The sequence below is a fragment of the Peromyscus eremicus genome, chromosome 5 (genome assembly GCF_949786415.1).
Source record: "Peromyscus eremicus chromosome 5, PerEre_H2_v1, whole genome shotgun sequence".
Taxonomy (NCBI): domain Eukaryota; kingdom Metazoa; phylum Chordata; class Mammalia; order Rodentia; family Cricetidae; genus Peromyscus; species Peromyscus eremicus.
In genome coordinates, this window is record NC_081420.1 from 2,513,316 (window position 1) to 2,526,807 (window position 13,492).

At 39.0% G+C, this 13,492-nt stretch overlaps 1 long non-coding RNA gene across 1 annotated transcript; it reads left to right on the top strand.

The window, feature by feature from the left end:
• Positions 1 to 2,244: 2,244 nt before the first annotated feature.
• LOC131910872 (uncharacterized) lies at positions 2,245 to 13,040 on the top strand. Its single transcript, XR_009379232.1, has 2 exons — positions 2,245 to 2,454; positions 10,836 to 13,040. It is a non-coding gene; the product is annotated as an uncharacterized LOC131910872 (long non-coding RNA).
• Positions 13,041 to 13,492: the final 452 nt, after the last annotated feature.

The following is a 13,492-nucleotide window of genomic DNA, read 5'->3' on the forward strand; positions in this document are numbered from 1 at the left end:
TCCATCATATCACAAGGACACTTACTTAACTATGTTCATAGTAGCTTAATTTGTAATAGCCAGGACCTACAAACAACCTAGATGCCCTTCAACCAAATAACAAATAAAGAAAACATGATACCTTTACCCAGTGGATTATTACTCATTGTAATTCATGACATCATGAAGTTTGCCAGATAGACCTACAGAAGAAGTCATCCTGATTGAAGTAGCTCAGACCAAAAAGACAAACGTGGTATGCACTCACTATGTACTCACTCATAAGTGGATGTTAGTTGTAAATTAAAAGATAACCATACTATAACCCACAGACCCAGAAAGACTAGGTAACAAGAAGGGCCAAGAGGGGATGCATGGATCTCCCTGGGAAGGGAAAATAGAAGAGATGTCCTGAATAGACTGTGGGACCATAGAGATGGGAATTTGAGGTATCGCATTTGGGAGTTGATAGAGGGGGAGTGATGGGTGATGTTCTGTATGCTGTGGATATGTGTTGCTCTGACTGGTTGATAAATAAAGCTGTTTGGCCAGTGGTAAGGCAGAATAAGGTTAGGCAGGACATTCCAACTAGACAGAGAGGAAGGAGAAAGGAGAGGCAAAGCTGACACTGCTAGCCACCACCAAGAGAAGCAAGATGTAAAAGTACTGGTAGCCACAAGTCATGTGACAAAGTGTAGATTTATAGAAATGGGTTAATTTAAGATGTAAGAGCTAGTTAGTGAGAAGCCTGCCATGGCCATAGTTTAAAAATAATATAAACCTCTGTGTGTTTATTTGGGTCTGAGCGGCTGCAGGAGAAATGGGTGAGAGAGATTTGTCCTGACCTTGGGCCAGGCAGGACACAGGAAAACTAACAACTACATGGAAGACTACTGAAAGAGAGGACTGGAAATGAGGGAGTGTTTTGGGGTCAGGTAGAAACCTGATGCAAGGGAAATTCCCAAGGATCTGCAAAGATGACCTCAGGTAAGACTCCTAGCAATAGTGTATACATAGCCTAAACTGGCCATCTCCTATGATCAGTTTGGTGATTATCCCAATTTTCATCAGAGAGATTTCATCTGTTAACTGAAGGAAACAGATAAAAGACCCAGAGCCAAACATTAGGCTGAGCTCAATAAATCATTCAGTAGAGAGGGAGGAAGGACTATAGGAGCCAGAAGGGTCAAGGACATCACAAGAAAAGCCACAGAAACCACTAACCTGGGCTCATAGGAACTCACAGAGTCTAAACCACTATCCAGGGAGCCTGCATGTGACTGGCCGAGGCCCTTTACATATATTTGACAGTTGTGTTGCTTGGTCTATGTGGGGACTCCTAACGTTGGGAGCAGGGGCTGTCCCTAATGCTTTGGCTGGCTCTTGGGAATGTATTCCTCGTACTGGATTGTCTTGCCCAGCCTTAATACAAAGGGAGATGCTTAATCTTACTACAACTTGATATGCCATGCATCATTGATACCTATTGGAGGCTGCCCCTTTCTGAACAGAAACAGAGGAGGAATAGATTGAAGGGGGTCAGAGGGGAGTTTCAGATGTGGAATGGGAGGATAGGAGGGTGGGGAAATATCTGTCAGTATGTAAGATAAATAAATAAATAACTCATTCACATTATCCTTGTTATACAATTGTTGACCTCAAAGAATTCATTAATTCACTAATTATTTGATATTGAAATAAAAAGAAACCAATTCACATTAAAAACAAATAAACAAAATAAAACCAAAAAACTGCACAGCAAAGGATTTAGTAATTTGGGCAAAGCAGCAGCCTACAGAATGGGAAGAGATTTTTATGTTATATACATCCAATAGAGAGCTAATAACCACAACAGATAAAGAACTAAAAAACTGGATATCAAGAAAACAAACAGTCTAATTTAATGATGGGATATAGGTCTAAACAGACAATTCTCACAAGAGGAACCTCAAGTGGCTGGGTGTGGGAGTCCACAACTGACTCAGATTCCCAATTTGAATCTGAAGTCTATTTTGATTCAATACAGTTCAAGCCTGCTTGCTCCAGGGCTGTGAGAAAGTCCTGATTAGCCCACAGGAAGGGACACCCTATCTAGCTAGATGCAGGCTGATGATGCCAGTCAGAGGTCATTGAGATAGAAAATGAAACTGTCTGCTCCTTGATTCAAGGACAGGACAGATAGTGATTGAATGCCTGTGCTGTGCATTGTTCTACTTCTGTCCTTCAAGACTGTGTATAAGCTGGCTGTGAAATAAACTCAGGGCTGTCTAGAATTGACAGGCAATCCTCTCAACTCTTTTCTGTCTCCTTCCTTGTATCTACAAATCTGCAGAACTCTACCCAGCTACCAAGCTGACTGGTCAGCAGGCTCTGACAAGTGGTGCCAAGCTGTGAGATGGGTATGGAGGACTCTGTGACGGATCACCACAGAAGGAAAAAAAAAAAGGAGTGCACTTGAAAATAGTGGAAGCTGTGGTAAGTACAACTTGAGAGTAAAAGTGATAAGTGTAAATTAAAAAGCAGATGCACAGTAAAAATTTTTGTGAAAATGTGCAAAAAAAATAAGTATGGGCTAAGGAAATAGAAAACAGATGTTTGCACATTTACTTAAAGATATCTTAAAGGCTAGAGGTACTAAAGTAGGATATCAGTAACTGTGTAAACTTATAGAGTTTGTAGAAAAGATTTGTCCTTAGTTCCCTGAGAAGGGTACCTTGGATGTAGATACCTGGGGACATACTGGAGTTAAGATACAGCAGTATTATGATAAGCATGTTACAGAAAAACTTCCATCAGATATTTTCAGTCTCTGGACACTCATTTGGGACAGCTTAGACCTGTAGCATGAATCTTAAAAGTTCTTACTAATAAAAACAAACCCAGAGCCAGGTATTGGGGTGAACACTGAATGATCAGAGAAACAGAACAAGCCATAGCCACCTCACCTCGCCAATTCCTCGGCTGATCCAGTTTCCTCAGACTGGAAGCCTCTGAGTCCTCATCCAAATGAATCTCAGCCAAACTGCTGCTCAAAAGCCTAAAGCTTAACCAGCCTAGTTCCTGGTTTTCACACCTTATATACCTTTCTGCTTTCTGTCATCACTTCCTGGGATTCAAGGTATGAGTCACCATGCCTGGCTATTTCCAGTGTTGCCTTGAACTCACAGAGATCCATGCCTCCAGAAGGCTAGGATTAAAGGTGTGAGTGCCACTATTTTCTAGCCTCTGTATCTAGTGGCTGTTCTGTTCTCTGACCCCAGATAAGTTTATTAGGGTGCACAATATTTTGGGGAACACAATACTACCACATTTCCCCCTTTTTTGTCTAAAATTTAAAAAAGCTTATAATGAATAAAAGAAAAACTATATACAACAAGTATATACAATGTATTTTGTCAAGAATTACATTAACAATGTCTAGTCCATTAACATTTGACAGATTCAGACAAAAAATTCCATTATATATATTAACAATGTCCAGTCCAGTAACATTTGATAAACTCAGACAAAAATTTTCATTACTTATCCTATGTATAACGAGTAGTTCATTTTGAAAACTAGATTCAATAATTGACCTTTTTATCTTATCATAGCCATATTCTCTCTTTTTTCTTTTCATAATAGATTCAATAATCTACCTTTTGTCATTTTTATATCTTCCCCTTTTTCTTTTTAGAGTAGATTCAATGATCTACCCATTTATCCTATTATTTCTTCATCCTTTTTCTCAGAGTAGATTAAATGATCTATCTCATATCTATATTCTCTTTTTTCTTTTTCTTTTTTTAAACAAAAACTCTGAATCTAATCTCTTTGTTCAGCTTTTTTCCTGACCATTAACAATTAACAACTTGTTACCAACCATCATAAACAATGACAATATCCATAACTTACTAAACAACCAAAAAACACCACCCCACTTCTTGGGAATGTGGGTGTCATGTTCTTAAAATTACTTTTTGCTTTCTGGGGGTGAAGACATCTTTAGGGAATCCTGAAAAGAAAATTTTTGTGTTAATTGTCAAGTCCTGATAAAGTTAGTTGTATCATTTGTCCAGTCTCTGCATAACAGGAAAGTGTAGGGCTTGTTTCAAGTCCTTGCTCGAGTTGTCTATGAATCTAGATCATCTCACCTAGCCATCTTGAAAATGTCCTGAGCAGTTTGTAGTCCAAAGTCAATCTTTTGGTGGTGTTAATCAGCTTAATGGCTTTATCATAGTCCATGTGGAATCATCATTATGGGTTCCTGTCATCTTTTTGAAGATTTCAAAGTTGCTGTTAGGCGTGGTCATGGTTCCTGCAGATTTTATTTTTTATTTTTGTGTGTGTGCCTCCTCTGTGGTTTGGAGCAATCACAGTCTGATAAATATCTGTGTCTTGGAACCATGAATGTTCTTCCCTAGAAGAGAAAATCTTCACAGCAATTTCTCCCCACCATTTGTCTCGCTTAACTTTTCCAAACTGACCTTCACCGATGCTTTCTTGAAACATGATGGTCCTGGAAACTGTTCTCTGAACAAGCAACAGTAAAGCCTTTGTCCCAGGTAGCAGCATCACTGCAGTCACCAACATGATGAGAAGCAGCTTGTAGCTCAGAGCAGAAGCCACCACCTCCATGGTCCTGCCTCCACTGTTTTTTGCTTGGCTCCAGCCACAGCTTCTCCTTAGCAAGCCTCCCAGGCTGGCCTCAAACTCAGGATCCTCCTGCCTCTGCCTCCTTCAATAAATCCAACCAGTGTGCCACCACAAGCAGCCAAGTGTAGCTTGGGCCTGAGTTGGGGCCTGCAAGGCCACAGGCAAGCAGCTTTTTTTTTGTGAATTTGTACCATGAATATTGGGCGCCAGATGTATCATGAATCTCAAAGAGTCTTATTAATAAAACAAACCCAGGGCCAGGTATTGGGGTGAACACTGAATGATCAGAGAAACAGAACAAGCCACAGCCACCTCACCTTGCTATTTCCTCAGCTGATCCTATTTCCTCAGACTGGAAGCCTCTGAGTCCTCATCCAAATGAATCTCAGCCAAACTGCTGCTCAAAAGCCTAAAGCTTAACCAGCCTAGTTCCTGGTTTTCACACCTTATATACCTTTCTGCTTTCTGTCATCACTTCCTGGGATTCAAGGTATGAGTCACCATGCCTGGCTATTTCCAGTGTTGCCTTGAACTCACAGAGATCCATGCCTCCAGAAGGCTAGGATTAAAGGTGTGAGTGCCACTATTTTCTAGCCTCTGCATCTAGTGGCTGTTCTGTTCTCTGACCCCAGATAAGTTTATTAGGGTGCACAATATTTTGAGGAACACAATACCACCACATAGACCTCCATCCTGAAAGGCATAAAGTGTTTCCTGAATAACGTAAAACTGAAACTAAACATTCTGTTAAGCATTCAGGCTTTTGAGCAGCAATTCAGCTGAGACCCATTCTGGATGAGGACTCAGAGGCCTCCAGTCTGAGGAAGCAAGACCAGCTGAGGATCCAGCAAGGTGAGGTAGCTGTGGCTTGTTCTGGCTCTCTGATCTTCCAATATTCACCCCAATAACTGTCCTCAGGTTTGATTTTATTAATAAGATTCATGCTACATCTGGCACCCAACATGGGGCCCGAACTCATGACCCTGAGAGTCTCATGCTCTACTGACTGAGCTAGCCGGGCAGAAACTTCTCCTTAGCAAGCCTCCTAGGCCAGCCTCAAACTTGGGATCCTCCTGCCTCTACCTCCTTCAGTAAATCCTGCCAGCATGCACCACCACAACCGGCCAAGTGTAGTTCAGGTCTGAGCAGGGGTCCACAGGCCACAGGCAAACAGCTTTTTCATGAATTTGTACCACTAACGTTGGGTGCCAGATGTCTGCTTGCTGATTTACCATTGCCCCCTGAGTTACCAGGAAGAGATGATCTTTCTAAGAGTCCAGAGGAGAAGAAACTTTTGCTCAGTTACACAGCAAAAGAAAGCCTAAAATATGTGGGCCTCGCTATGGTGAAATCAAAGAAAAACATATTGACTGGGGAAAACGCTGCATGGATAAATTTGATATCATCAGAATTATTGGAGAAGGTACTTACGGACAAGTTTACAAAGCCAGGGACAAAGATACTGGAGAAATGGTAGCCTTAAAAAAAGCATGTCTGGATAATGAAAAGAAGGGCTTCCCAATTACAGCAATTAGAGAAATTAAAATTCTTCGGCAACTCACCCACCAGAGTATCATCAATATGAAGGAAATAGTGATTGATAAAGAAGATGCTTTGGATTTTAAGAAGGACAAAGACGCTCTGCCAAACCTCGAGGCAGAAGCCCGTATTCATCTAGGCACTCAAGGCCTCGTAGCAGGCACAGATTGTCTAGATCGAGAAGTCGTCACTCAAGCATTTCTCCTAGCACATTAACTCTCAAGAATAGCCTGGCAGCTGAATTGAACAAGAATAAAAAGGCATGAGCTGCAGAGGCAGCCAGGGCTGCAGAGGCAGCCGCCAAAGCTGTGAAAGCCCAAAATGCATCTACCCCTACCAAGGGGAACACAGAAACTGGTGCCAGTGCCTCACAAACCAACCATGTAAAGGATGTGAAGAAACTTAAAACTGAGCATGCACCTTCTCCTTCAAGTGGTAGGACTTTCAAAAGTGACAAAGCAAAAACAAAGCCACCCCTTCAAGTAACAAAGGTAGACAATAACTTGATTGTAGATAAAGCCACCAAGAAAACAGTTGTTGGGAAGGAAAGTAAAGCTGCTGCTACAAAGGAAGAACCAGTATCTACTAAAGAGAAAACCAAGCCACTCACACCAAGCGTAGGAGCCAAGGAGATGGAGCAGCATGTGGCTTTAGTGACCTCTACATTATCACCATTACCCTTACCTCCTATGCTGCCTGAAGATAAAGATGCTGATAGCTTAAGAGGCAGTATTTCTGTAAAAGCAGTTAAAAAAGAAGTAGAAAAGAAACTAGAAGCTTTTGGCTGGTTAAGCATTTGGCCTGGTTAAGCATTCAGGCTTTTGAGCAGCAATTCAGCTGAGACCCATTCTGGATGAGGACTCAGAGGCCTCCAGTCTGAGGAAGCAAGACCAGCTGAGGATCCGGCGAGGTGAGGTAGCTGTGGCTTGTTCTGGCTCTCTGATCTTCCAGTGTTCACCCCAATAACTGGCCTCAGGTTTGATTTTATTAATAAGAACTTTTAAGATTCATGCTACATCTCTGCTCTGTCAGAGGGACAACTTTATGTGGATGCTTTTACAAAGTTATTTGATGATACTGACAAGTTAGATCCTGGCAATGAGGCAGAATTAGAGGAAGAGGCTGCTAAGTATTATAATGAAGATTCTTTCACACCTCAAAATTCTCCCCCACCTCCATTCCTGACTATGAATGGTTTCTCTGGAGAGATTAAGTAAATCATGACTGCAAACTATTAGCCCAGGGTCTCACTTTCAGATCTGTTCATGGCAGGCTAGTAAATGTAAATGTGAACGCTCTTTGTCTTGATCTGTGTTTTGATTATTACTATGTCACTCTTCCGTTCCATGTGTTTGAGGTGACTAGGTCCCCCTGACTGAACTGAGATAAGCAGGTAGCTCCTGCCAGGTGTGGCTTGCATATTGCAAGAGAAGTCATCTGTTAGACAGGACTCACTAACCATGAGTAAGGCCATCATCTCAGTACTGAAGTACCAGCATTTTGTTGGTTTAAGTGTTTTTTGTCTGTTTAAGTATTGTTTCTGTCTAACAAACTCCCTCATTTTCCTAGAAGAGAAGGAGAGAGAGGCATGGCAAGGGCCACTTCCCTCCATCTTGGTATCAGGCCCACTGCATGGGCAGAGATGGTCTTGGCCAGCAGGAGAAGCCTGCAGCCAGGCAGCAGCTCTCAGAGGGTGAAGGTGCCTGTTTTCAGTGCAGTGGGCAGAGATGAGAGCTATGGACCAAGTGCCAGGGAGTTTACTCCTACAATTGACAAGCTGAACAAATGCCACAAAGAGAATCTGGGGTTAATTATTAACTATTATAGTCAGAGAAGTTAACAAAACCTTTTTTTTCCAGGAACACTGGCAGCCAAGGACACACTCTGTGCCCTCTGTCCCCCTCCCTTCCTTCCTAAGCCAAGTTCTTCTCCACTGTGATAACATCAAGATCTCTTCTGTTTGCCAGCAGCTTCCCATTTTAACCTACTTTAAGCCTTCTCTGTCATGATACTGTTTGAGAAAAAAAAAATGTTGAATTACCAGCCTGCATACTTTGAAAAGCTTTTATTTAGAATAAAAGTAAAAAATATATTTAGGAAAAATTATACTTTTGCCTCCACAGGAAAAGAAAAAATACATGGATCTTGGTCATTTGAGTTCAATGAGTTACAAATACTTGTCATAATTTAAGAGAATTGATTACAAATTATTATTGATTAAGATAAGAAAAACTGCTGTTAATCTCAAATGTTTCACGTTGATACAGATTTTTATATATCAATATATAAATATAAGTTTTTTGTTATGATAAATGCATATATATATATATATATATATATATGTTTTTATCCTATTTTGAAATGTTATACCTATGCAATGTTCTAAACTGTTGGGAAGAAACCACAAAAAAAAAGGACTTTGACGGAAATTTGCATTTTGTCTGAAAAGCAAGAGTAGGCATAAGACTGGAATAATAATGGGAAAGGGAAAAATGGAATTATTATCATGTCTGGCTGAACCAGAAGAGCAAACATAGGGAAAGGCCTGACCTGAAGGTAAATGGTAAGTTGTGGAAGGCCAGAGGGGATGTGAACTATGCTGAATTTGAAGGGAAACTGTAAGTTATATTGGGAATTTTGCCATATTAGGTTAATTCTGTTAGGTTTTCTTCACTTTAAAAATAGCTGATGATTCTTCATTGCAAAATGTTTATGTTAAAATGGAAATATATACATGTATATGTATGTGAACACCCATGTGACTTATATTTAACTCTTTAACTCTGTATGGGAATGAATGAAAGTTGGATCCAACTGTGTGTATGTGTGCACGTAACTACTGTTTAATTTTAAACAGCAACCTCATGGTCTTTCTCCATCTCGGCTGGTGACCTCATCATAAAGTAGGCAGCCATGTGGCTGACAACAATCTTTAAATAAGTTTAAAGAATATCTCTCTTAGTCCTAATGAGCTCTCTTCTCATTGTATCCTTTTAGATCAAGTAGGCAACAAGCCTCAAATATTTTGGATTGGGATAGATTTCTATATAATTCATGTCATGAAAATATGGTTTATATAAGATAGGATTTTAAAACAATGTTTATTTAATAAAAATATTAAAGCTGCACTCAATGCTTTTATACACAAGAATGCAACTTGCTCTAGCAGGTAAACTTTGTAATTTAAGAGTCTCCCAGATGATAATGGTTTTAAAGAGATGAAGGAATCATGGGAAACAGCTGAGGGTTATGGACCTTAACAGTTTTGCTAGGGGATACCCACAAGAAGCATGAGCCATAGGAAAATGGAATAGGTTTGATTCTAGAAGGTATTTTGGAAATGAACCAAATATAATAAATGTTCCACTTACTAAACAACAAATTGATTGGCTACTTCAAAATAGTGATTCTTGGGCAGTTGCTTTTGCTCAGTTTTTGGGTCAAATTGATAATCATTATCCTGCTGATAATTATTATTACAGTTTGCTCAGATGCATTCTTTTATTTTTCCTAAAGTAGTAATGCATACTCCAGTAAAAGATGCTGCTTTGGTTTTTACTGATGATTCTTCTAATGGGAAAGCAACTTGTGTGATTATTGGTAGAGGATATGTAGTTCTAACTACTCCTGCCTCAGCTCAAGTGGTCAAATTAAGAGCTGTTGAAGTGGTCTTCCAAGTTCTGAAAGAAAATTCATTTAATTTATATACAGATAGTCAATATAATTATAGAGCTCTTCAAGTTCTAGAAACTATTTCTTATATTAAAATTACTAATGAGCAAATAAGAATGTTATTTCAACAAATTCAGGATGCTATTCATTTAAGAAAATTGCCATATTTTGTAGGACATATTAAAGCACATTCAAATATTTCTGGACCATTGGCTGAAGGTAATGCTTTAGCTGATAAATTTACTCAATTGATTGCTTTATCTCAAGTTAAGCTTGCTCAGTGATGACATGCTTTCCATCATCAAAATAGTAAAAGCTTAAGAAAACAATTGGGTTTATCAAGAGAAACTACTCATCAAATTGTTAAGAAATGTGCTACATGTCCACAATATTTACCTGTACATCACTTTGGAGTAAATCCTTGAGGTCTTCTTCCTAATCATTTATGGCAAATTGATGTCACTCATATAACAGAATTTGGAAAATTGAAATATATGCATGTAACAATTGATACTTGTTTAGGAATTTTAATGGCTACTGCTCAAACTGGTGAGGCCACAAAGCATGTATTGCTCATTGTCTGAAATGTTTCTCCTTTATGGGTATACCAAAAGTTATTAAAATTGATAATGGATCTGGATATGTTAGTAAAGCTTTTTATCAATTTTTTTCTCAATGGCAAATTGAACATAAAAAAGGTATTCCTTATAATCCTCAAGGACAAGGTTCATTAAAATATCTCATGGCAGCCTCAAAATATATCTTCAAAAATTAAAAAAGGGAGGGGAATTATACCATTAGTCATCACATAATGCTTTGAATCATGCCTTATTTGTTTTAAAATTTTTAAATGTGGATGCTGCTGGGAAATCTGCAACTGATCATTTTGGCATGAAGGCACCATCAAAATATTTTCTCAAGTTAAATGGAAAGATCATTGTACTGGTTTATGGAAGGGCCCTGGCCCTGTATTAATATGGGGATGAGGGTATGTTTGTGTTTTTTCACAGGATGAAAATGAAGTTTTTTGTTTGCCTGAGTGATTGGTGCAGTGTATGGAGCAGAGAGATGCTGATCCTGATGTTGCTGATGACCATCCAGAGATTCCAGAGTGAAAGCTATTGGGCCTATGTTCCTGATCCACCATTTTTACATCCTGTAACTTGTGAAGGAAAAGAAATTGTGGTTAATGATACCAGGCTTTTAGATTGACCTGCCACCCAAGAGTTTCAGATTGCTTGGAATTTTTCTTATATTGTATGGTAAAGGGATTTCTGTATGTTTTGCAAAAAATATCACTTTGAAGGGATGTCTTGGAGTGTTTCCAAAACAAGTATTGGGAAACAATGTATTGCTTCCTCAAGGTAATTAGATAGGTAATATTTCAGCTCCTCAATGATTTCCTTCATGCACAAAAGAAATGTGAGAGTCTAACAGAACTTTGCTATGGAGACCATGTACTGGCATTTCTCCTTTAAAGTACAACATTACAGGGACACAGCAATATATTCTTGATTGGTCCAAAAATCAGGAAATTATAATGACTCTTATCCTGTGTCTTCAGCAGGAATCTTGGGACCAAGGACTGTGAGGTGGAATTTGGTGTCCTATTATTGGATCTCCGCAAACTTATGTTTGTAAACTTACTGCCATGGAAACAGTGGCAGGACACTCTAGTTACTTGAAGCCTGTTTGTCCTTTGAAAGGAACTGTTTTAGCTTTTGTTAAAAATACTCTATGTTCTTTTAGTTGTTGAATCAAATATTTCTATGAATGGTTCTTGTTTAACGTACCATGTCTTAATTAATTTTGACTAATTGTATTTCTCAAATGTATAATCATACTCATGTAATAGTGTTAAAACAACCTTTTTTTGTAATGTTGCCAGTATATATGGGTGATCCATGTTTTGATGATATAGGGTTACAAGTGATTGAAGAAATCAAAAAAGTTTAAGCAAACAGAAGCATGTTGCTGGATTAGTTATAGCAGGAATTGCAGCCTTTTTTACTATGCTTGCTACTACTACTATTGCTTCAGTGGCTTTGTATCAATCCATTTATACAGCAGGGTTTGTTAATCAATTGTCTATGAATGTTTCTATGACATTAGAGACTCAAGAAGATATAGATGTGAAAATGGAACATAAATTGAATGCTCTATATGATGTGGTACAATTTCTGAGAGATGAACTCCAAAGCCTAAAAACTAGAGTACATTTGAAATGTCATGCTAATTATGAATGGATTTATGTCATATCTTTTGTGTATAATGAAAGTGCTATTGGATAGGAAAGAGTTATAGCACATCTTAAAGGAATTCGGCATGATTCTAATGAATCATTAGATTTGGCTAAATTACATCAAGATATTATAGAAATGAAAAAGGCTAAATTGGATTTTGATGCAGTTAAAAAAGCTGAAGATATTTTAGAACAATTCAAAAAGGCTATTCCATCATGGTCATCATTTACTTTGCTCTTAAGTAGTATTGTAGTTATTGGAGCATAACTACATGTGTTATGTAAACATATAAAGCATGTGTCTTATTAGGCATAATCTACTTGCCTGTAATTTTCAAGCTGGTTAATGAACTCATTATGGAGATTGGTCTCTGAACTCCATGAAGTAAAACTGCACATTCCCCTGGCTACCAGAGGCTGGTAGCCAAAGACAGGTGAGTTTCTTTCCCTCCTTTCAACCTAAGACAGGACATGAATGATGGAATTCATGCTCCCATGACAGGTAAGATTGGGGTGTGGTAAGGAACAACCGTAGACAGGCACAATAATCTGAGAGACTCAGTAGAGTCTTAAATAAATAAAAAGGGAAGAATTGTGGGAGCCCACAACTGACCCAGTTTCCCAGTTTGAGTCTGAAGTCTATTCTGGGTCAATAGAGTTTAAGCTTGCTTGCTCCAGGAGTGTGAGAAAGTCCTGATTAATCCACAGAGTCTCCTTGAAGGGCTGTGAGAAAGTCCTGATTAGCCCACAGGAAGGAACATACCATCTAGCAAGATGCAGGCTGTTGATGCCAGCCAGAAGTCATTGAGATAGAAAATGAAACCGCCTGCTCCTTGATGCAAGGATAGGATAGATCGTGGCTGAATGCCAGTACTGTGCATTGTTCTACATCTGTCCTTTAAGACTGTATATAAGCTGGTTGTGAAATAAAATTAGGGCTGTCTGGCACTGACTGACAGTCCTCTGGACTCTGTTCTGTCTTCTTCATTGTCTCTACAAATCTGCACACCTCTACCCAGCTACCCAACTGATTAGTCAGTGGGCTCTGTCAGCTAGGAAACACTTAAAGAAATGTTCATCATCCTTAGTCATCAGGGAAATATAAATCAAAACTGCTTTGAAATTTCATGTTATGCCCATCACAATGGCTAAGGTCAATAAATTAAATGACAGCTCATTCTATCAGTGGTGTAAAGTAAGGAAAATATTCATCCATTGCTGATGGGACTACAAACTTTTATAGCCAATATGGAAATCAGTGTGTCAGCTCATCAGGAAGCTGGAATGGATCTACATTAAGATTCTGCTTTACCACTCTTGGGCATGTATCCAAGGGATGCTGCCACAGAGACACTTTCGCAAGCATGTTCATACTGGTCTATTCATGGTAGTCAGAAATTTTAAATAACACAGATATCAGTCAAT